This window comes from Acinonyx jubatus, chromosome A2 (assembly GCF_027475565.1).
Source record: "Acinonyx jubatus isolate Ajub_Pintada_27869175 chromosome A2, VMU_Ajub_asm_v1.0, whole genome shotgun sequence".
NCBI lineage: Eukaryota > Metazoa > Chordata > Mammalia > Carnivora > Felidae > Acinonyx > Acinonyx jubatus.
Genome location: NC_069383.1, coordinates 73,018,048 through 73,043,051, shown reverse-complemented (window position 1 = coordinate 73,043,051; position 25,004 = coordinate 73,018,048). Strand labels below are relative to the sequence as shown.

At 35.7% G+C, this 25,004-nt stretch overlaps 1 long non-coding RNA gene across 1 annotated transcript in view; it reads left to right on the top strand.

Annotated features, from left to right (window-relative positions):
- Nucleotides 1–25,004, top strand: part of LOC113603032 (uncharacterized) — a 165,401-nt gene that overhangs the window by 26,344 nt on the left and 114,053 nt on the right. The window contains exon 3 of the long non-coding RNA XR_008296843.1: nucleotides 143–234. This is a non-coding gene — a long non-coding RNA (uncharacterized LOC113603032). The remainder of the gene's footprint in view (nucleotides 1–142; nucleotides 235–25,004) is intronic.

Here is a 25,004-nt window from a genome sequence, read left to right as displayed (position 1 = left end):
GAAAGTAGGTCAGCATTTTACTTCTTCAAAGTATTAATTGCAAGGGCATACTGGTCTTCTGCAAGAGTCTGCTATGGACAAATGAAGGGTGATTGGAGAGTGTTCTAGGACAAGGGGAAAATATGTGTGTCTCTTTCTTCAGGAAGAGAAAACATGGAGGGATCAAGAAATAAAAAGAAGGTCATGTGCTGAAGAATATGAGGGAAGAGTGGAGTTAGAAGAGGAGCAAGGTAAGTAGAGGCCAGATTATGGATGGCTTTATAGAGTATGTTAAGGATATGGCTCTTTAACCCCAAAGCAAAAGATGGCTTTTGAATGGCTTTAACCACACATGAAGGTAGGAAGGTAAGAATGTGGTCAGATTTATTTTTTGAAAAGATACATAGACTGGATGAGAGGGATTAGTAAAAGTGAGGTTGAGATGCTATTGCATTGATCCATGGTGAGAAATCATATTGACTGTGTAGATAAAGGAGAATGGAAATGAAAGGATTGAGGATGCATTTAAGACATAAAAGTCTGTATTACTTGTTAATGAATTGGGGGTGTGTGGTACAAGGAAGGAGGAAGTGTCAAGAATGACTTCCACATAGCTTTTAAGCAACTGGGTAAATAGCAATGCCATTCATTGAGAAAACCACATGTGAAATAAAAGATAGTGAATTTAGGCTTACACATAATACACCTTAGATCCAAGAGAATATATGGCATAAGCAGATATCCATCTAGGACTCAGAGGAGAGGTCTAGTAGCACTGGAAATTCAGGTCATAGGAAGGGATGAGATGGCCTAGCAGAAGAGTAAAACATGAAAAAAAAGAGGGTCTGACACTGACCTCTAGCCAACTCTAACATTTAGTGATTTGAGGAGAATAAGCTGGCAACAAAGCTGATTAAGAGCAGCCAGAGAGGTACAGGAAAACCTGAAGAGTGGGTAAGGGGAGGGGGGGACTAGAAGCCAAGGGAAGAGGGTGTTTCAAGATGGATAGAGTGATCACTGGTAAAGGGGTGGGGGTTAATGCTGCTGAGTACCAAACAGGATGAGAGCTAAAATTTTTCTGATGAATTTAGCAGTATCATGGTCACAGGTAAGTCTAGAAAGAGCCAATTTGTTAGAGTGGAGGAACAAAGGTCATCCAATGAAATGGATCGTTAATGGAATATGAGGAAATGTGAGGATATAGAGTTTTGACATATTTCATTATGAAGAAAAAAGGGAGGGATGGTGGATGAAAGAAAAACAACATTAAATAGGAATTCTTTTCTTATTATTAAATAGGAGAGGCCAGAGGATATTTAAATATTTGTGGCAATAATACAATTGAGAGGTAGGGATTGAATAAACAGGAAAGAAAAAAGTTCACTTCTATTGTCTTAGGATGTATGCTGTTGCCCATAACCATCCTGTACTAATTGTAGACTCCCCCTGTACCTTTCTTCTTGGCTGTTAGCTAAGACTCCAGAAAAGAGTCCCTCTATCTACCTTGCATTAGCCTCCAAGTTCAGCCTTCTGAACCAGAAAGGCCAAGCCTCTTGCTGATCCTTCAAACTTCAGTGGGCTTTTGTTCCCTGAGTTCAGTTCAGTCCAGTACTTCCCCTTTGCTCCATGACCACAGGCACATCCAGTGCCTTAGCCACAGATCTTGGGACCTCTTTCTTCATGAGAGCCCCAGGCTCTTCACTTGCTTAAGAAGGGAAATGAAAGAAATAAATACTAAACTCACAAAATGTCAGTGCTTGGCTATTCATCAGTTCAGTGACTGAAAATATTTGCCCTGTATCATAGTAAGGTCCCATGACCAATCGCTTAATTACATCTTAAAGAACACCCAACTTCAAGGGCAACTTGCAATTATAAGTCAGATGTACACTCTTGAGATTCCATCCCAAGCCACGGTCCTTCCTATGTATGCTTCATGGGTTTTCCTCTCAGACCTCTTTCTAGCTTGGTTTCCATTAAATTCAGTATGGCTGTCATTCCCCACAGAAATCTAATCCCATCTGTTTTACGTTTATTTCTGGACCTTTTAATGTCCTAACTTACATCTTTGGAGAAAATATTGAAAGCTGAAAGTAGTAGATAAAGATTTGTGTTCAGGAAACAAGCTGTCAGCACAGATGTATGATATAATTTTTACCAAAAGTTCAATATTACCTTAATGTGTATTCAGGGAAAAGGCTATAAATATAATGTTAACTCTAAATGGGATCATAAAGCAACTGAATATTTTCATAGCTATTTACCCAGAGATTGGTTTGAAGCAGTTTTACACCATTATTTCTGATTCTTCTGTGTTTACTTTTAGCCTTTTGTAATGAAAGGAAGAGAGAAAGGGAGGAAGGGAAGAGTAAAGGATTCTGTTTCACTTTTCCCCCTAAAAAGCTAACAAGCACATAGGCATCTGTTTTAAAAGTCCAGAGTCCTGTGATATTTCCTTTGGTTTCATCTCTGCTCACCTCATGCTAAGAGGTAGCACAATACAGTGTTATGATCATGGATTTTGGAGACAGCTAGATCTGGGCTCAAATACCAGCTTCATTGTCCACCATGTATGAGACCTTGGACAATTTTCTAAATCTTTGAGCCTCAGTTTCTTCATGAAGTATTTAACAATATGAACCTTGCTGGGTCACTGTGAGGATCACATAGGATTAAGTGGCAAAGTGAATTACATATCAATAAATGGCAGCTATTGTTGCAAAATGGACTGAGACCTAACACATGTGTGCTGGTCTATTTCTTTCATGAAAGAAGAGCCTAATTGGCGTGAGAGCCACCTGCAGATGGAGCCATTCATAATAAATGGAGTCATTCATACTCAAGTTGTGACTCTCCTATTGGTGGGGGCCAAATGCTCCTTAGCATGATGATGTCAGCATTACATGAAATATGCTTTCTTCATATGAGATAGTCTGTGAGGCCTTTGGGGTGGGGTTGGAGGGAGTGTGTGGTGAGTGAAAATGAATGCTTGCATTGATGAATATGCTTGCTTCTTAGAGCCAGAGGAAGTCGGCTGGTAAGGAAATTGAATCAAGACACTTTCTCTCTCTTCATTGGGTAAATTCAGATCATGCTTCTTTCTCTTTGGAGTCTCCAAAGCCTGAAAAGCTTGATTTTATTACACCAGAAAGAACAGAGGGGAGGAAACTCCAGTGAAGATTCATGAAGGGTGGATGTGGACACTGGAGTAGGGGTCTAGAAGGAGCTGTAAGACAACAGGAGAGGAAATTGGGGAAAGTGAAAAGGGGTTAGAAAAGAGGCATAATCCATGTGGAGTACACCTTCCTTCTGAAGATCAGTCTGTAAGTGCCCATCACACCCTTTTGCGGTAGTAGGGAAACAATATCTGGTGTTTCCAGGTGATACTGCTCATTGAGAACTTCCTGACCTTTTCTAAAAGGAATGTGCATTCTTTCATTAAATTCTGGTGTTTGTATTTGGTCTGGGGAAGCCTAGCCAGGCAGGGAGTGTTTAAGACAAGAAAGGTCATGATTTCCCAATCACTCTGTAAGGGGTTTCCTGGCCACCCCACCAAATACACATGTTCCCACACATTGATGATCTCTACAGGGAGACCATAAGCCCTTATGGCTGAGACTACTTCACCAAGCAGGATGGAATTTCCTTATTTCCTCCCACAGCCCATCGTAAGAGAGACAAGAGTGGGCTCTATCAGTCAACAGTTATGTCTAGAGTTCTTCCTTGGTGTGCTTTGTAAACCTTTCCGTCCTACAAAGTCTAACATTCCAGCTATGCTATTTGGCATGGCTATCCTCTTCCTGCTCACCTTCACTTCCCACTCCCAGCAGCCTGCCTTCTTTAATTCCAAACCTTGGTGAATTTTCTCATTTCCACACAAGACCCCCTACTTTTTCCAGTGGTTGTTAGCCAAGTGCTGATCTGCATTTAGTTACCACATTTCAACTAAGCACACAGATACCTAATGTATTCCTATTTCTTCTCATCCTTCCCCTGGGAAGAGATTTGGGGATCAGTAATGATTCATGGTGTGTGTGTTTATCTTGTTTAATATATTTATATTTGTGTTTATATTTGTATATACACTATCCATGTAGAAATGGAGACCAAAGTAGCAGGGAATAGACTACAGCAGTGAGTATTGAGAAAATGTGAGAGAGGGAAAGAGAAGAGATTTTTAGAGATTTTTAGGCAGTTGATGTATTGATGTAGTCTTTATAATGATGAATGGCAAAGAGAAATTTTAAGTTATTTGGGTATGTGATACACTGTTTAAGTCCCATGCCACTCATTCAAGAATGCCTTCAGAGGTCATCCACAGAACTCTTTTATGTCTCCTAGAATTGCATTTGAGTTTTTGTTTGGTTGTATTGGAGTAGAATCCATCCTCAAGAGGGTTCTTCCATATTTGTGTTAAAGTTAGGTACAGGCCAAGATAGCTGGGTCAGAGGTCAAAATAAATTAAGGGCCAAAGGACAATGATGAAAATAATTCACGACCAAGGCCCAGAAAAAAGTGATGTAAGGGGGCTTGGAACCCTCCAATGGCCAGACTGCATGTGGGTTAAAGATCCTAACTACTAAATGGGGGAAAGCATGGTGCCTGACAGCCCTTCTAGATCTATAGTTTGCTGTAAATCCCTCAAATTATTAGCACCAATCCTGGATTTATTTTAGTAATCCATCTTCTGGATCAGAGACTTCACCAGGACTGATCCTAAATCATAATCAGGAGTGTGAGGCCAACATTTTCAGCTTCCTTTTAGACATCCCACTTGGTGGCCTTTCTCAGACTCAGCATATCCAGAACTGAACCTTTTGAAATCCTCTGTAGGTTTAGTTTAGATCACCAGTCACCTAGGTAACTGGGAAGGAAACACTGAGTTCCTCCTCTCCCTCATTCTCTACCTCGAAGACCATCAGGTGAGTTGTTCCTACTCCCTAAAGCTCACTATATAATACCCTTTTCTCTTGAGCATATCTCCCTTATTTCAGATCCTCACCATTGTCTTCCTAATTAGCTTTTCAACTATAATCATCCATTATGTATTTCACCACCTGCCCTGTCAGCAGAATGATCTTTCTAAAATATTTTGATGGCTTTCATAGTCCCATGTTCTTTCACATCTTCAAGCTATGACTTCTACCCAGAATGTCCTTTCCTCACCTTGTCTGCCTGCAAGATTTGACTCAGATACTTTCTCTGAATCCTTCCTTGATTCCTTTCTATTAAAGTCAGTATCTGTCTCGTCATTAATCCCACAACATTTTGACCATGAGGTGGTACAGGTCAAGGACTGTATCTTATTTTCCTTAAGTTAATATTTATTAAGTGATTAAGTTTTATGCTATATCTGAGACACTGTGGATTTGTTTCTACATGGTAATAAGTTATTAAGATTATTAAAAACTAAACAAAGAGCAAGCTAGGAATAGAAAGATGCTTTCTTAACCTGATAGACTAAAAACTAAAAAAAGCCTATGCCTGGGGCAATTAAATGCCCAACTCTTGATTTCAGCTCAGGTCATGATCTCATGGTTGTGAGATCGAGCCTTGTGTGGGACTCTGCATAAGATCTTTCTCTCTTCCCTTGCCCCTCCCATGCTCTTTTGCACACACTCTCTTAAATAGATAGATAGATAGATAGATAGATAGATAGATAGATAGATGCCTATAACTAACATTACACTTACAGGTGAAATATTGAATGCTTTCCCTTTGAGGTCAAGAATAAGACAAGGATGTATATACTATTACCATTTCTCTTCAATATTTTATTTGAGGTTTAGTCAGTGCTACAGTGAAAGAAAAAGAAGCCATAATGGTATATGTAAAAATATATTAAGCTATATGTTAGAGATTAATGTACCTTATACACTACATATATTTTTATCATATATATATATATATATATATATATATATATATATATATATATATATATATAGCTTAACCCTAAACTAAAAAGAAGTAATGGAGTTCTCTTCAAATATTAACTTCATTATTCTTTTTGAACTGGGCTTGTATCTATAGTTTAACCTCCAGCCAGGTATTTATACTTCCTGTTATCAGGATTGCTCACTATAGCTTCCAGTACAGTATGTGGCAGTACCAGAAACAGGGCAGTTGGGCTGATTCCTTGTAGAGAGAGACTGGTAAAAAAGCTGTTTTTCTCCTCATAATTTCCTTCTAAGACAAGTGTTTTTCTCTCTCTTTTTCCAGTTAAGATATAATTTGCATACCATAAAGTTCACCCTTTTAAAGTATAGTGTACAGTAGGGTTTTTTAAATTTTTTTTAATGTTTATTTATTTTTGAGAGACAGAGAGAAACAGAGTGAGAGCAGGGGATGGGCAGAGAGAGAGGGAGACACAGAATCCAAAGCAGGCTGCAGGCTCTGAGCACAGAGCCCGACGCGGGGCTTGAACTCACGAGCTGTGAGATCATGACCTGAGCTGAAGTTGGACTGTCAACCAACTGAGCCACCCAGGCACCCCTAGTGTACAGTAGTTTCAAATACGTTCACAAGGTTGTGAAACTATCACCGCTGTCTAATCCCAGAACATTTCATCACCTTGAAAAGTGGTGCTGTACCCACTAGCAGTCCTCCCCATCCTCCACTCACCCACCCAGCCCCTTGAAAGCACTAAGCTATTTTCTTTCTCTCTCAATTTGCCTATTCTCACATCTAATGTAAATGAAATTATACAATCTGTGGCCTTTTATGAAAGACAACTGATTTTAAAGAAAAATTAATAATATTGTTAAGTGGAGTTTGTAACAGATATAGAAGTTAAAGGAATGACAATAATAGCCTCAAGGTCTGGGGTGGGAGTACAGCAGACAGGATGTGGTCTCACAAAGATTTCCACATCCTAATATCTGGGACTTGTGAATATGTTATATTGTATAGCAAAAAAGAATGAAGGTCACAGATGGAATTGAAATAGGGAGATCATCCTGGATTATTTGAATAGATTCAATCTAATCCTATAAACTCTTAAAAGTGAGGCAGAATAATGGGTCAGAGAAATATGATGGGAAACGATCTCAACTCGCTGGTGGTTGCTGGCTTTGAAGACAGAGGAAGATGGCTGTAAGCCGAGGAATTGAGGAACCTCTAGAAAAGAACAATCCTCAGTGTACAGTGAGTGAGAAAATGAGAATCTTGATCCTACAACATCAAGTAACTGAGTTCTGCCAGCACCCTCAATGAGTAGGTAATTGGTTCTCCCCCAGAGCCCTGAGAAAGAAACAGAGCCTTGCCAACTCTTTGGTTTTAGCTCAGTGAGATCTATGTCAGAATTCTGGCTTTACAGAACTAGAAGATAATAAATTTGCATTGCTTTACCCTCCAACCTTGTGGCAAATTATTATGGCAGTAGTAGAAAACTAATACCAAGTGTTGGAGAGAATATGTAGCAACTGGAATTCTTATAGTTTCTAGTGGGAGTGTAAAATGGTACAACCCCTTTAGAAAACAGTGTGACAAGGGACACCTGGGTGGCTCAGTCAGTTGAGTGTCTGACTTCACCTCAGGTTATGATCTCATAGTTTGTGGGTTCGAGCCCTGTGTTGTGCTCTGTGCTGACAGCTCAGAGCCTGGAGCCTCCTTCAGATTCTGTGACTTCCTCTCTCTCTCTGTCCCTCCCACACTCACACTCTGTTTCTCTCTCCCTCAAGAATAAATAAACATTAAAAAAATTTTTTTTTAAATGTGACAATTTTTTATATAGTTAAATATAAACTTAACATGTGACTCAGTAAGTCAACTCTTGAGCATTTACCCAGAAAAGAAAACATGTCCATAGAAAGTCTTTTACATGAGTATTCATAGCAGTTTTATTTATAATAACCCCAAACTAAAAACAACTTAAAAATCCTTCTACAGATAAATGGGTATTTATATATTTTGGTATACTCATACAAAAAATATTACTTAACAATAAAAAGGAAGAATTATTAATACAAGCAACAACACGGATGAATCTCAAAAACATTTAAGTAAAAGAAGGCAGACAAAAGAACACATACTGCATTTTCCTCACCCCACTCCATTTGCATAAAGATATAAAACAAGTGAAACTAAAATCTGTAGTAATAGAATTAGGGTTCCTATGGCAGGAGGTAGAGTAGAATTGACTGCAAAGGGGCATAAGGAGACTTTGTGGGGTGCTGGAAATGTTCCATATCTTGATTAGGGAGGTGATTACATAGTTATAGACAATAAAACAAAACTCATCAAACTGCATATTAAAATGGTTACATTTTATTGCATGTAAATTTGCAAAGAGTTGATAATAAAGTTAAACATGCTAGGTGATATTACACATGACATAAAAACTTGGCTGCACATATAGGCAGACAGAGGTATTAATCTTAACTCTGACATTAACTAAGCTATATTACCTAGAACAACACACTTCTCTGAACTCCCATATTCCCATCTATAAAGTAATAGGTTAGACCAAATTGGAGGTTCCCAACCCTGGCTGCACATTAGTGTCACCTGGAAAGCTTTTAAAACGTACTGATAATCAGGTTACATGCCCAAAGATTGTCATTTTAATTGTCCTTGATGTTGGGCTCAAGTGCTGGCATTTTTTTCTTACAGAAACTTCTTAACTGATTCTAGCATGTATTGGTGTGAGAATCAGAGCTTTAGAAAATTTATAGAAGGAGAAGTATGCAATTTTATCTACATGGAAATTGGTCTCCAGTCTCTAAGAATAGCATTATTGATTATTAGACTATGACTTAGAAATTGCAAAAATGTTGGAAAAGATGCCTAGAAAGATATAATACGTGACATACATATTGTCAAAATACCAAATGGAGAGTCATTTGAAGAATATATATTCAATAACCAGTCCCAGCTTTCTCCATCATTATCCCAGACTAAAATGCATATAAAAGATACATTACCTGGTTTATAGAAAGTACCTTATAAGGTAATCAGAATATACTTCAATTTTCAAATTTTGAATTTGTACTAGTTCAAATTTCCATTTTTATATATCATTTTATACAATTAACTGGTAGGAAGTGCTTTCTTGATAGGCTGTTCAAGAGACAGTTTAATTTCTAGTCTCTTAAAATGATTGAAGCATCTATAGAAGAACCTTCTATGCTAGTTCTTAGTGAATCATCCAAGAAGACTCATGAGTTTCTCTAACATTTTGAAGCTAGTCAACAGGGAGATCCAATTTAGTAATTCAAAGAATGAGTCTTCTCTTTGTGGATTTTCCAGCTGCCCTGTCTCACTTCTTTCTTTGATTGTTTGACTACCATTTGCCTATTTCTCCATTGGAAGAGAAACTTGGACACTTGCGAGAAACCATGTCATAGTTAATCTGTATATTTGGCAAATAGCTCCATTTGTGGGAAAAAATGGAAATGGTGTTTTAAACAGTGGTTTTTAGAATTATCCTAAAATCATCTATAACAAGCTATCCACATCTTGATGCTATTGATGTATGTTGGGGTGGGGGAGGGGGGAGATAGGTTTATGGTAAACAGTAGACTCTTTTCAGCAGTTCAAACCTGAAACATGGGACTAATTCTATTTTTATAAGTTTCTATTTTCCAAAGGAGTTTTTTTGTTGTTGTTACATTTAATTTGCTACCTCTTAGTCATGGAGTAGTTGTGAGTACAAGTCAATATCAGTCGTTTAGAAATTATCCCAGTGGGGGCAATTGGGGTCTTGGGAAAGAAAACCCACACTGGTACAATAACATATGGTCTAACAAATTCACAACTGAGTGACTTTTCTTGCAGCTGTGGTTCAAATTATAGGCATTTCAGATGCTTAACGGTGACTTTAATTTACTGTGAGGAAGTGTATGCTGAGCATCTGGAAGGACATGATTTTACTTTAATCATTTTGATTTAGGTGACAGTAATTACAAGTATCATCATGGTCTGTGGAGAAAACATTGGTTTGACTGTTACCTGCCAGGACTTGTTTCCATCCTCCATATTGGCATTTCTTTTCTTGCACCAAGAAGGTTAAATCACCAAAAAAGCGGGGTGGTTAAATTACCATTTCTGAAAGTTCTTTTTCTCCTTAAGTGCCTGGCATGAGCATGGATTCATAATAATTCAAATTGGTGAATTTACTTAGCCCAACTGATAACACGTTAAAAGATTTAGAATAGTGCTATTTAAGGTGCCTTTAAAAAGCAGTGTTCATCTGTCCTGGAAATTTTATAGCTAAATAGTGTAGTAACTGGAAAGTCCTTGGAGTAACATAAATTATTTCTGTCTCTGATTATGCAGGTAGTTTTGTGAAAAACTCTACTAGGTAGCCTGCCAAGAAGGCATTAAGTGTGGAATGGGGCAGATGCCTTGCTCTTAAACTTTTAGGTTATTCTATTTCCTGTTTTAAAGGCATAGAATTAGAAAGATTAGAATAATCATTTAACTCTAAATCTAAAGAAGAGATTTAAACTCAAGATCAAAATATCTCACAACCAGAAAAATCTTCAAATTAGAGGGAAGATCCAGGAGATATGAATAAACATACTTCAGTATGGAGACATAACTAAGCATCCATGGCACATGGTAGGTAGTCAGAATAAATGAGAATCCCAACCAATCAATACTTTGTAGAAGTTGTTTGTATAACAGTTCCTATAGTTAAAAGCATCTTACAAAAAAAAAAAAAAAGAGCTCCTTAATGGTTTAAAAAATAGGTAAAATTCCCTAGAGATAGTTCTCTATTGAAAAGAACCAACTCTGTTGCTCTGCCAGTATAACTTTATATTTCTGGGCTGAGTCTCATTCTTCAATTGTAATATGAAGACCATAACATATCTTCTTTCTGTCTCATCAGATTGTGGTGAAGATCAGATGAGCAAATAGAAATGCTTCATAAATTAAAGAGAGTTGAAAAATGCAGTGTTTTCCATATTATCTTATTTATATTTTCCCATAAAAGATTCTTCCTTTTCCTCTGTCCTCTACTGTGTACATACTGATAAAGGTATTTGAGATCGAGACACTGTATTTCTTCTGGACCTTATAAATAACAATGCTTTTGGTCATGGGGTCATTCAGAGAGGCTGTACCCAATTATTTCAGAGATGATCAAGCTGAGTCCTGTTCATTTGGGATTGTTTTCTCTAAGGTTATCTTCTTGGAAGCAATTTCTCTTCTTGTTAGTAGCTCCTTTCAAGGAAAGATAGCAGATATTAAAGGACACAGTGTCATGTTTTTTTAGGGTAAAAGGAGCATTGGAGACTCCAGCGCAGAACCTCTTGTTATTCCTAAGAATAAGGTCCAATAGAGCAAAGTTCTTTGGTTATAAGAAAATACATCTGCCTACGGCAATGCTAGATGTTCCCCATGTCTCTCCCTGTCCAGTGCTGTTATTATTATTCTAGTGTAATTAATTTGACCAGTAAAAATTATTTTGGCATACAGGGGTTTAAGGTCTTAATATAGGGATAATCATTTTCCCCTGCCCTTCCTATCTGCTTCTTTGCCTTGGCATTTGAGAAGTCACAGTGGTTGAGAAGTCCCAGAGCCTGTAGTGAAGATACTTAAAGCTAGGGACACTTTGTATCTTTTTTTATTATATCCTTAGTTTTATTCTTGTAGAATCCATAAAATAGATTATGTGAAGAGAAACTCTTAACACTAGATGATTTTAATGTCTTGGTTATTAAAGTTGGCAACTTCAATATACTCAAAAACATACTCAAATTAGAGTGTATTCTGGATTGATAAATTATGGAATATGTACTTAAGAGGATTTACATTATAGAGATTGGAATTAAATACTCAGGTAAAGGTATCATGGTGGGAGTCTTCCAGCATAAATGCTTCTCTGTTAGCTTACCAATAATGATCGTCCCTTTCACCTTGCTATTGTGTGGTTTAGGAAAGGCATGTGACCTGATTCTAGCCACTGATTGATGGGGGAAGGTCTGCTAGGAAGAACTGAGGTTTCTGGGAAGGATTTTCTTGCTCCCAAAATTTCAGAAAGAAGACATGGCCTTTTTTCTTCCTCTGGACAGAGTTATGTCTAGATGTGATGCCCAAAACTGCTACAGGCATCTTGACGTCTGCTTGAGAAGGAATCCATATGTAAGCATTGCAGAGCTAAGGGAGATGTTAGAGAGGTGGAGTTAAAACCCTGAGAAACTGTGTTTCTGGAAAATAATAAATTATTTTAACCTGCTTAATAGAAGTTTTCTGTTAACCTGTAGCTGAAAGTATCCTAATTAAAAATTTGAGTGACATAAACTCTTAATAATTGATAATCCATCCTCACACTCTCATTTCTGTGAGAATGTTTCAAAGCTTGTGGTTTTGCTGATATATGGCCATTCCTTATAAATTTCTCTGGAAGGAAATATGAATCTCAAAGTAGAGAAATATAATAATAATTTATTATTATTAAAAGACTCTTTCTGGATAATCTTCTTATTTCAGTTGGGTTGGTTAAAGGATAAAATTAACCAGGTTGGGGGAGGAGTGGGTAGGAATTCATCAAAAAGTCTTTTTTGAGTATCTGGTAGTGCCCAACAATCTACCAGATAGTTAATCAAGAGTAGGCAAATTACTTGTGTTATTTTCATGAGAAAGACTGCTTTTATTCAGTTACATATTTCTAAAGGAAATGTTTTTAATTCCCAGCCTGATAGCTCTTATGCTGTTAGTACCTAGTGCAGAGAAATGTGCTTGAAGAATTTGTGTTGACTTTTCTTTGTTAGCCAACATGAAGGCAGCCAGACTCTGCCAAAATCAGCACTAAAACTATTTCTCATGAGTAATAACAATAATATTCTTTTCCTTTATAGCATCTTTAATCCAAGAATCTTAAGCCTATATAAACATTTGTCTAACAGTACACTCAGAATCTCAGTATTTGGTTGATAGGGAAATTCAACTCGATGGAAGAACACAGAAATAAAAGTATAACCCGGAATCTTGACTCTAAATGGTCTTTCAATCTATTGTCCCCACCCAACCATTCAAGGAAAATAAAATTATAGAGGATAAACAACTGATGTGTTCCAACCCCAACTAATGATTCATGATTTCTCTTTTCCTACTTTTTAAAATTATTTTTAATTTTATTTTTGACAGTGGGAACTCTAAATGGCAAAGGAGGAGGGAATTGAGCTGATTATGACTATCACAATATCTTGAGTCTGCAAAAAAACTTGGCAATATTTGACGAGTGAGGTTTCTTTGGATATTTACAGAACTTCCTGTTGGACTGAAGTATTGTCAAACGATCTTTCTCTTGGTTCTTAAGTAATTCTCTTTCTAAATTGAAAGGGAAGAGGAAATCACAGAATTAAGTTTTGGAGGAATAAAATACAATGATGCATTAAATTTCCAAAATTCTGAGGTTTCACAGCTTATGAAAAGAGCTTTCAATTCCACTATTTGGACTTGGGATAAGTCAGCAGAAGCAAGGTAGAAGTTTAAGAAAATTCATAATCAAGCTAAGATTTCATGCAATTTTATTTAACCAACAAAACCTTTCTTTGAACACAAAGAAATGAAAATTAGTAAGCTGATTATAAATTAATCATTTCCTAATAAGGTGGACCCACCAAGGCTCAACTTGGCAACATTTTGATTAATCCATTTTTGGTTAATAATGATTACTCTGACCTGATCCATAAAGACTTTGAATTGAACTATCTTCTCAGGAAGTAATCATATTGTATTGGAAAATAATTCTATTTAACTCATTCCATTTGTATGTCTTTCCATTTAGGACTATGTTAGCCGGGGGGGTCTGATTCTGCCCAACACACAGCCAGTCAGCTTTCAGAAATCCACTTGATAGTAAAGATCTTTCTAAAATCCCCACATTACCCTGAAGCTGAATTCACAAAGAGAGTACACTAGAAGACATACATTTTCCCTTAATGTACATTTTGAGCCTCCATCAACAACTCTCAATCATCCTTGCCAGAGACCTACAATGAAGTTGTGATGCCATACACTGCATAAAAGGGTATGTTAAAGCTGAAGTTTAACATGGAAACCCATGTTACCTCAGGAAACAGATCGAGATTTAATAGGTGATACAACTTATATTTTAATGGAATGCTAAATTATTGAAGGTACACCTTTGTCTTTTTTTTTTTTTTTAGGCAAGATCTGTCTGTCTACCTCTGGTTGTTAAACTTGCTCTGAAATAACAACTGATGGGTAATTTCTAAATTTCAAAGAACTTTATTATTATTTAACACATGGCTCATATTGTAACTGCTATATGAAATAACTTGGACAAGCATTATTATCCCCACCATCGGTCACTTGCTCTAGGTGGCTCAGTTGCTAAATTGGCATTAGAATCCAGTCTCCTGATTGTTCCTCCACTGAGCTTCCCTCTCCACCATTTTTATTTTCTTACAATCCTGAAATATGTATGGATTAGCCCTTATAACCTCACTCATTTCTATTAAAATATTGTCAGTATCTTCATCTTTATTTTCTTGTACTATATCCATAAGAACTCAATCACCACATAAATCCCCATTTCTAAATATAATTTCTCTTTAGTGTTGCTACAAATTATTCAATAGGTTTATCCTGTATCCCAAAGGCTGATGAACTCCATTATGGAGTATGTCTCTTACACACTTAAAAACCACTGAAGATACAAACAACTGCATGTCATTGTTACCTGATTGGACCAAGTCTGCATTACAAAACCTTTATAAAATCTTTAAAACCTCCTAAAATTGCTGTAAGCTACTCCATTCAGAGGGAAGAAGTAATAAATATTCGTACTGTACTTAGCTGTTTAAAATGGTTGAGCCAACTTTACTATTCTACCATGGAAGAAATCCATAGACCGACAAACCCAGGTCCTCTATAAGTCTCTTCATTATTATGCTCTCTGTTATAACAAAGTACTTTATCTGTCATCAAAATTACATTAATGCCCTGTTCACCCTGCCCTTGCAAGAAACAATTACTTCTTTGTATATGAGTTTTCCACATGGTTGCCCTGATGAAACATATGCCATTGGAGGACAAATATATTGATGCAAGTAAAAAAGAGCAAATTAATTCTAGAGCCTAGTTAGAGATAAAAGATGCCATTTCCTTGTTTTCTGAAATGCAACTTATATAAAATGTCACACTGGGCTTTATTTGTGGAGGAAAAGTGTGCTGCAATTTCATAACCGACAGTTTTTTTTTTTTAACTTGACATTTTGTCTGTTACAAAAATGCTGTACCGAATTGTGGGCAATTTCTTCCTACTGCTTCTGGCTAGCTCATTCAGTAAATCTCAATGTTATTACTGAAGATGAATGAGCCACCCAAAGTTTTAGCAACTTGATTCCAAAAATCTCTGTAATGTTTTGGTACAAATGCAGAGAGCCAAATTCTGAAATTTCCTGGATCAGCAAGAATACTGTTTCCTAGGAGGAATTGTAGTGCTTCCTTTTTCTAGTTGAGCTGTGATTATATAAACCCTCCTTGAACGTTTTGGTACCCCTGTCAGAAATTGGAAAATAAAAGGAAGATACTGTCAACATTTCTTAATTGTTATCCATAAAAAATTATCAATAAGTACATATTTCATTGAGTAATTATTTGTTTTAACACCTGACCCACTAGAAAAGCGACTTTTACACATGAATAAGATACTTTCACTCTCAAGCAGCACATCTAAGCCACTTTGCTTCCACATTTCAGACTGAAGCTGAAGTAAATCTTTCCCAAATAACTGGATGAAAAGTGAATATTAAAACAAGTTTTAACAGTTATTCACAGTACAATCTGAATGAATTCAAATTTGTGCGTTTTAATTTGCATTGAATTTAATTATAAAGTGTGAAAGGTTAAACATTGCCTTGGATATTTCCATGGTATCTGGCAGAAATAGCATGCTGACCCTGAATTTCTGATGTAACATTAATTCTTTGAAAATTATACATACCTCTTCCATCACCATGTAGCTTAGGTCCTAATGTACACAGGACAATTCATAAATAATGAATGGAAGAATAAATAGGAATAGGGTTTAGGCTGTTTGATAAATGATGCTTTCCTTCTCTTGGGAGACATAACCATTTATTCTCATACAGAGCACCCTTGAAAAAATGATAATGATGCTTATGGTCAAGTACAAGTTAGAAGAAATAGGTGGAAGGATGCAAACAGGTGCTAGACAGAATTTAATTAAATTCATTTCCTATTTCTAATTCATAATTTGTCTCTACAGTAATTCTGGGGGAAAATATAACAGGAAATTAATAATAGAAAAGACAACTTCTTTAACCTCCTCTTCAAAAGCCTATACTGTAAGCCTTCTCTGGAATTTGAAAATTGGTCTTGAAATACTTTGATCCATAGCATTTTGGAGTTGAAGCAGCACCATACTACATCCAAAAGTAGAATGATTTTTGCAGGTTTGCAAAAGATTTCTAACGTCACCAACAGCCAAAAGGTTTTCTGGGGTAATGTTTGCCCAGCATATCTGACTCTCCCCATTTGCAGAATTCCATTGGTGTGAAGGGGATTTTGACCAGAAGTAGGATGTAAAATCCCAGATCCCACTCAACACATAGGAGAGGGGAATATACTTTTCTTTCACTTTGACTTCCTACTCAAAAATATTCTCTTTGTTGTTAAAATCAATTAAAAGACAAATTATATCATGTTAAAGTAAGAAGATGGAAAAATATAATGAATCTTGAGTGTCAAAACTCAAGCATGGTTACCCATAGGAATGAATCCTCCAATCCAAATTATGTTTGTGATTGGTTTTGTCCAGTAAGGAACAAGAGAATAAAATGTAAATAGCTGCAGTATATAACAAAAGGTAGACTACTATATGGCTAGAGTTTCCAATTATAGAATAACATGTGAGTGACAAAATGGTTTTGCTCTATAGATAGATATGGAGCTTGTCATTGCTAGTAGGAAGGAGAGGTTGAAGGGACTCAGCAGAGGATTATCAGGAAGGAAAGAAGGATGTATTGAATTTATTGAATACCTTCTACAAGTCTACTACAGATACTGTATTAATACTTTAAGCATAAATTATTCAGAGGTATAATTGTTTATAGACACAGTTCACCTTATGCTTTGTAACATTTTGGTTTTTTAAATGGTATTTTGAGTGGGCCTTTCTGATGGTGCTCTGTAGATGAATTAGCCTAGGCATTCAGGCCTCTTGCCTCTGGGTGGCTGGAAATCACCTTTCGATTAGAAATCGTCTGGAGTTCATGGGTTCTATTCCCTCTCTTGTCTTTAATGCACAGCAAGGTCTTTAGTGTTAGTGTACAACTTCAGCCTCCACTAGAGCACTAGAGATCTGACTCATGCACAACAACTCATATTTGAAATTGGTTATTTTAAGGAAAGAGTCAAACAAGTTGCAATTGAATAAATACTAATTCACTCAAATGCCTCACCATAATGCCCTAACAGGGATAAGATTTGACTCCTGATATATTAATAGGACTCTGGGACTTTTTCCCTCTATGCTAATGTTAAATGTCATCTATCTAATAAGATTCTAAATTTATATCCTTTTATTCCTAAAATATAGCATTTCTCATATAGGAATTATCATAGAGAAATAATATATATAAATTCTGGCTATAAAAGTGTTCACCATAGTGTTATTTATAATAGCCCTAATTTTAAGTCATCATAAATATCCACAAATATGATATTTGTTAAATAAGTTAAGGTTAGAATAACATATAATGGGAAAGAATATTTTAAAAGAATGACAGCAAAAATGGCAGAATGGGGAACCCCAAGGGCCCATCCCTCAACAGAAATCCTGGCTAGAACAACTGTCAGAATCAATTTTGTCAGAACTATGGAAGATAATCAAAGATTTACAGCAGCCATTTAAATGCTTAAGAAAGGGGCAACTGAAACCAGTGGGAAAGTTTTGTGGTGTTTTAACTTAACTTTGTCCCACCCCACCTTCCCTGGCACAACAACAACCTTGAGGACAATAGCCCACATCCTTGGTGTGGATTCCTGGTGCTGATAGGGACAGAGATAAGAACTTAATTCCCAGAGAGTTAGTCACTTTGTATGTAAATGGATTAAACTCTCCAATTAAAAGACAAAGGTTGACAGAATGGGTTAAAAATGATCCAACTATATACTGTGTATAATAGACTCACCTTAGATCCAAAGACACAAATAGATTGAATGTAAAGGAATGGAAAATATATATTCCATGGAAATAGTAACCAAAAGAAAGCTGGGGTTGCTATACTAATATCAGATAAAATAGATTTTATGTCAAAAATTATTACACAAAGGTATTATAAATTGACAAAAGGGTCAATATGTTAAGAAGGCATAATAATTATATACACACCTAACAGAGCCCTAACATAAATGAAGCAAAAATTGACAGAATTGAAGGAAGCAATGAGTAGTTATAGATTAATAGTTGGACACTTACATATGCCACTTACAATAATAGATAAAATAACTAGACAGAATTTTAATAAGGAAAAAGGAGGACTGGAACAATATTATAGACCAACTAGACCCAAAAGACATATACAGAACATTGTACACATTCTTCTCAAGTGCACTTGGAACATTCTCCAAATTAGAATATATATTAGGTCACAAAAGGAGTCTCAACAAATTTTAAAAGATTGAAATTATACAAAGTATCTTCTCAGACCACAGTAGAATGAAACTAGAAATCAGTAACAGAAGGAAAACTGTAATTTGTAAATATACAGAAATTAAACAACACACTCTTAACTAACCAATGGATTAGAGAAGAAACTATATGGACATAAAATACTTAGTTGAATGAAAATAAAAATGAAATCGAGGACTCTAAAGGATTAAATAAAACTATTAAAACTAATGTGAAAAGTATATGTATTGACCTGGAAAGATACTTATATCAAATTTAAAAAGAAAAAGGCTGGGGCGCCTGGGTGGTTTCGTTGGTTAAGTGTCCGACTTTAGCTCAGGTCATGGTCTCGCAGTTCAAGCCCCATGTTGGCTCTGTACTGACAGCTCCGGGCCTGGAACCTGTTTTGGATTCTGTGTCTCCCTCTATCTCTGTCCCTCCCCCGGTCGCACTCTGACTCACTCTCTCTCAAAAATAAGAAAATGTTAAAAAAAAAAAAAATTTTTTTTTAAAGAAGCCCAGCTGAAAAAATGTAGCTGTCTCTAGAAGAAGCCCACTGAAATCCCTCATACAGAAATTTACACAAATAGAAAAGCATCTGAATAGATTGTAGCAAAATGTCTATTATCTTTAGTTGATGACTTTTGATATTATTTGATATGCTTATTTTTTTCTTTCTGTTTATCTGTGTTTTCTAATTTATCCCAATGAATATGGATTACTTGAGTGACTTTGAAATTTAATGAAAAATGAAATTTAATGAAAAATAAGTACTATCATGAGAAAATAATTAGACATATGGCTTTGCATACAATTATTTCTTCTGTTTTTGTTTTATTTTTAACCTAAAGTCACCAAAACAAGCAGACAAAGAAAAGGGAAATAGAGATTATCTAAAACTTGCAAAATATTGTATGCATAAGACAGGCAAATTTCAACAAAATTATTATATAATGTAGACTTTTGAAGGATTTTCTATCAGAATATTTAGCTACTGCCCTGATTTCTCTTTGATGTGATTTATAGTTTAGACAACTTAGACTTCAGGAAGAAAGTACACATACCCTAGCATTAAGAAACACTGTATCAGGTGAATGATTATTTCACTGCTACCAGTATTAGGAGCAGGCATTTCAAGATGATTGATCCTCTATGGAAAAGAAAGGAATTTCCTCTCTTTGACAATTTGGGGCTCTTTCGGGCTCTCAGCAGTGCTTGCTTTCCTTTACATTGTTGGAAATCCAGTTTTGCATTTAGATTAGTTTCAAGGGTAGAAATGTTATGGGAATGAAACATCCAGATACATTTTCTCTCTGAAGCTTTGTCTTTGTTCTAATATAAAGAAACTTTTATTATCTCAAAGTCATCTGTAAACGTGGTAAGGAAAAACTCGTCATAAAATGTAAATCAAATCATAAGATATGTACTTAACTGGCAATGGAAAAGCAAGAAGAGGCTCCTTTTGCCTTTTTTATTTCTGACATCAGTACCACATATGGATCATCTTATTACATAAGCTTGAGAACTGTTTTGCCCCATCACAGAACAGAGAACAGGGGAACTGACATCACTCTTTTCATTATTTACTATAATATAAGATGCCACTCAGTGGGCAAGGTAAAAAAAAAAAAGTCCATATTAAAAAATAATAATATAAGGATTAATCTATGTTTGCAAAACATTTTAAATTTCTCAGAAGGAATCAGTTCCACATGCCCCCTGACATTTCTAAGCCCTGCATCCTGTTTCTCACTAGCTTTGTTCTCAGAGAATAGGATTTCACCTTTCTGCAAGTCCCTTACCCACTATGCTGCCTTTTCTAGTTTTCCACAGCATTTAGCTAAGTGATGGACCTTCCCCATTTTTGTGTGTGCAGTATGCTCTCCTCTTGGCCACAAGCAGGAATTTCTTATGTGTATTAACTATAATTTAGATCTATTTTATTACAAATAGTAATGGCATTGCATATTCAATTCGAGAAGGAAAAAAAAAGTCAATATATAACATCTCAGGGCTAATTAGGGAATAATTGCAAACTTCTCCCAGATGCAGGGCCAGATAAAAATGGCATGGCTTTATCCAAATTCCAGAGGATACTTGTGACTTACACTGTTGGAAGCAGGGCTTCCAGTTGCAATTTTTTTTTTTGTTTGTCTTTATCCCCTTTGATTAAATTGTGGATATTTTCACAGTCAGAAACATTTCCTCAAACATATTCCAGTGCCCTACATGTATTAGGCTCAATGAATTTTGTGAATTCATGTTTCTAATGATTCCCTGCAGAGATGAGAATCAGACAGGCACAGGGAGCAGAATCCAGCCGTGCGGCCAGCATAGGGTCCTCTCTCATTGTCTGTGTATCAACTGATGAGGGCAGTAGCAAACCAAGAGCCCCACCTACCTATGGACTGATGCCCCTACCAACCCACAGCTCTTTAATACTCAACCCATTAGTATTCACTCATGTCAGTTTCTACCACAAAGATAGTTTGTATAATAAGATTGATTTTTATGATCTTTCTTAGAAATTGTGATTTTTTTTTCATTTTTAAGGAACACAAACCAATTAAAAATGGAATATAGAAAAATAGTGTTTAGGGACAATAATAAATATTTTATTTAATATCACTTGAACATTTATAATGAGGCATAGTATTCAGTATAGTTTGCTTCAGTTGAATCTGTTCTAAAACTAGAATTCAGAGGTAAAGCAGTTATAGAGAAACAATGTGGGTGACCCATAATAATGTTATATCTCATTTAGTTGATAGCATTCAATTCAATTTAGTTAGTGATCAGTTAAGTCAGTTAGTCCTACTAAGCATAGGTTTGAGTGTCATTATGTGAGTCTTTTTACTAATTCTCTATTCCATTGGTTAATTTCCCTATTCCTGTGATAATTCCACACTGTTTAAACTTCTAGAGTTCTCTAGTGTGCCTTAATATCTAGCAGAATATGTATTATTTGCAGATTTGTATTATCTTTGCAGATGCCAGAATTAGAGCTATTTATCCTTTCTGGACTACACAAATTTTGATCTTTTTATAGATACATTGAAATGGAAATTACATACCAGGACACAGGTACTGGTTAGAAAGTTTCAATTTCTCTTTATTTTTTGTGAAGTAGAACGTTAGGTAACATCCATATATTTTCTTCTCTTCTTGACCCTCCATTAAATGTGAGATTCTTTAATAATCTGAACTGTTCTAAGTCTCAGAGCTGGCAATAATCAATCTCTCATCTCAGAGACGTACATGTTGAGGGGAATAGCAGAAGGGTTGTTCTCATTGCAGCCAGATTTCTGCAGGCATGACTGAGCTATTGAACTACAGGGAGTTTTCTCATCTATGAAAATAGTATATATATATCTTTATTTACTAAAAAAAATTGTTTTCAAAGGTGTGTATAAAATTTCCTATAGATTTGTTACTAGGTATGTCATATTTTTATTCCTATTTTGAATGAGATATTTTCTTCTAATATATTTACTAACTGATTATTGATTGTGCATAGGAAAGTTCTTGGTTTTTGTTTTGTTTTATTGCAGTAGTCTTTGGGGGATGGTTTTATTGAAGAAAAGTTTATCTTCCTGAGAGTATATAGTTTATTACAGTTTCACAAATTCACTATAACACTCAGGTTACGAAAAGATGCCTCCTTCATGCTCCCTTTCTACCACTGCCTCCACACCAAGGGTAACCAATATCCTAATTTCTAACACCATGGAAAATTTTACATGTTTTTGAATTTCACTTAAATCGACTCAGACATTGTGAACTCTTTCATGTCTGGCTTCTCTCATCCCATATTATGTTTGCAAGATTCAGCCTTATTATGTATAGCTGGTATTTGTACATTCTTATTGCTTAGTAGTATTTTTTAGCTGTTAATATATCACAATTTATTTATCCACCCTATTTTTATGGTCATTGGGTAGTTTGGGGCTATTACAAATAGTACTTCTAGAAGCATTCTATAAACATGTCTTGTACACTTGAACTTACTTATGCATTTTTGTTGGTTACATGCCTGGGAGGGTATGGCTTAGTCATAAATTTAATAGATACTGTCAAACAGATGTTTACAGCGGTTGAACAGATTTATAGTTCTACTATCAGTGTATGAAAGTTCCAGTTTGATTTAGTACATAACCCATCGATATTATTTTGCACCCCTGCCAATACTTGGTATTCTGTACCCTTTTCATTATAGCAATTTAGTGTAAGAGTGTGTAGTACTGTCATACCATAGATTTAATTTTATTCTTCTCTGATGACTGATAAAGCCAGATATATTTCCAAGTGTGCATTGATCATTTGGATATCATTTGTGAAGTACCTTTTTAAGCCTTTTGTTCATTTTTCTTTTGTGTTGTCTGTATTATTCTTATTGCTTTATAGGAGCTCTTTGTATATCTTGGGTATATCTATTGCCAATATTTTCTCTCACTGAGGACTCACTATTTCTTTCATTTTAGTATAATCTATCATTTTTCTTTATGGTTATTGCCTTTTTGATAAATTTTTTAAAAATTTGCTCAAAGTTTATGATGATGCTCAAGCTATTGATTATTAGATATCATTCCTATGTGTGGCCACTTTATGAAATCTTCTTATTGGTTCCAGTAGTTATGATATGAGATTCTTTTTTTTTTAGGTAGGTAATCATATCATCTGAAATTATTGACTGTTTTAGGTCTTGCTTTTCATATTAGTCAGGAAGTAACCAAAACACATGACTAAAATTAGCTTGAATAATATAAGAATGTATTATTTTACATTCCAGGAAATTCCAAGTTAGAGTGGCAACAGGTACAGCATGTCAAATTCCAGCTCTGCTTTGAAAGTCTCTTTGCTTTGTTATATACTTCTATGTTGACCTTATCTTCAAGCTGTTGGCCAAATGTTACAGCAAGTCCTGTTTTGCTAAGAAATTTGTAGAAAATTTTTCGTCATGATTGAATGTTAAAATTATCAGTACTTTTTCTGCACCTATTGAGTTAGTGCTGTTTTATTTCTTTAAAGTATTAATTAATATACCAATATATTTTCTGGTTTTGAACCATCCTTGGATTCTTCAGCTAAACATATTATTAATATTTTGTTTTTTTAATCTCCCACTGGATTCAATTTAGTAATATTTTATATAACATTTTAGATTCTTTGTTTATAACACAGTGAGCCTATAATTGTCTTTTCTTGTGTGGTCCTCAGCCCTATTTGGCATCAGGGTTTAGCTGAGTGGTATAATTCCTCATTTTTCTGTCTTGGAGCAATTTGATACATGAGAATTTACAGTTGATCCTCATTATTTGTGCATTCTGTATTTGTGAATTTACCTACAGACTAAAATTGATTTGTAACCCCAAAACCAGTACTTACGTTGATTTCATAGTCTTTTGCAAACATAGAGAGGTAAAAAATTTGAGTCGCCCTACATGCACATTTCCAGTGGAAGTTGAACAAGGCAATGCCCTGCCTTCTTGTTTTAGCTCTAATACTGTGATCAAGTATCTTTTCTGTAGTTTACTTAGTGCCATGTTTTTTGCATTTTTGTGCTTTTTTTATGTTGGTGATTTTTTTGGTTTAAAATGGCCCCCAAGCGTGGTGCTGGCATGTTGTCTAGTGTTCTTAGTACAAGAAGACTGTGATGTGTATGTTAAATAAGTTTTGTTCAGGCCTAAGTTTTTGTGCTGTTGGCCATGAGTTCAGTGTTCGTGAATTAACAATAAATATTTTTAAAAGTGTCACAGGAACCTAATTCTGTATTTCCCCTTCAATGATTCAGAATTCATTAATTCAGTTAGTAGTAACTTTACAGAGCATTACTACCACAAATAATAAGAGTTGACTGTATGTATTGTTTGAAGAGTTGACAGCAGATACTGTAGTGCCATTGGCAAAGACACATCAGTAACTATTCTGATTTTTTTTTCTGGTCTTGGTCTATTCAAGTATCTTACTGGGCCAGTCTTTATAATTCACTGTAAAAAATTTTTTTTAGCATTTACTCATTTTTGAGAGACAGAAAGAGACAGAGTGTGAGCAGGGGAGGATCAGAGAGAGAGGGAGACACAGAATCTGAAGCGGGCTCCAGGCTCTGAGCTGTCAGCACAGAGCCCGACACAGGGATCAAACCCACAAACTATGAGATCATGACCTGAGCTGAAGTTGGCTTAACCAACTGAGCCACCCAGGTGCCCCTATAATTTACATTTTCTCAAAAAGTATTCTTTTCTGGGTTCTCTTTTCTGTTCTATTGATCTATGTGTCTGTTTTTGTGCCAGTACCATACTGTCTTGATGATTACAGATTTGTAATACAGCTTGAAGCCCAGAATTGTGATGCCTCCAGCTTTGGTTTTCTTTTTCATTGTTACTTTGGCTATTTGGGGTCTTTCTGGTTCCAT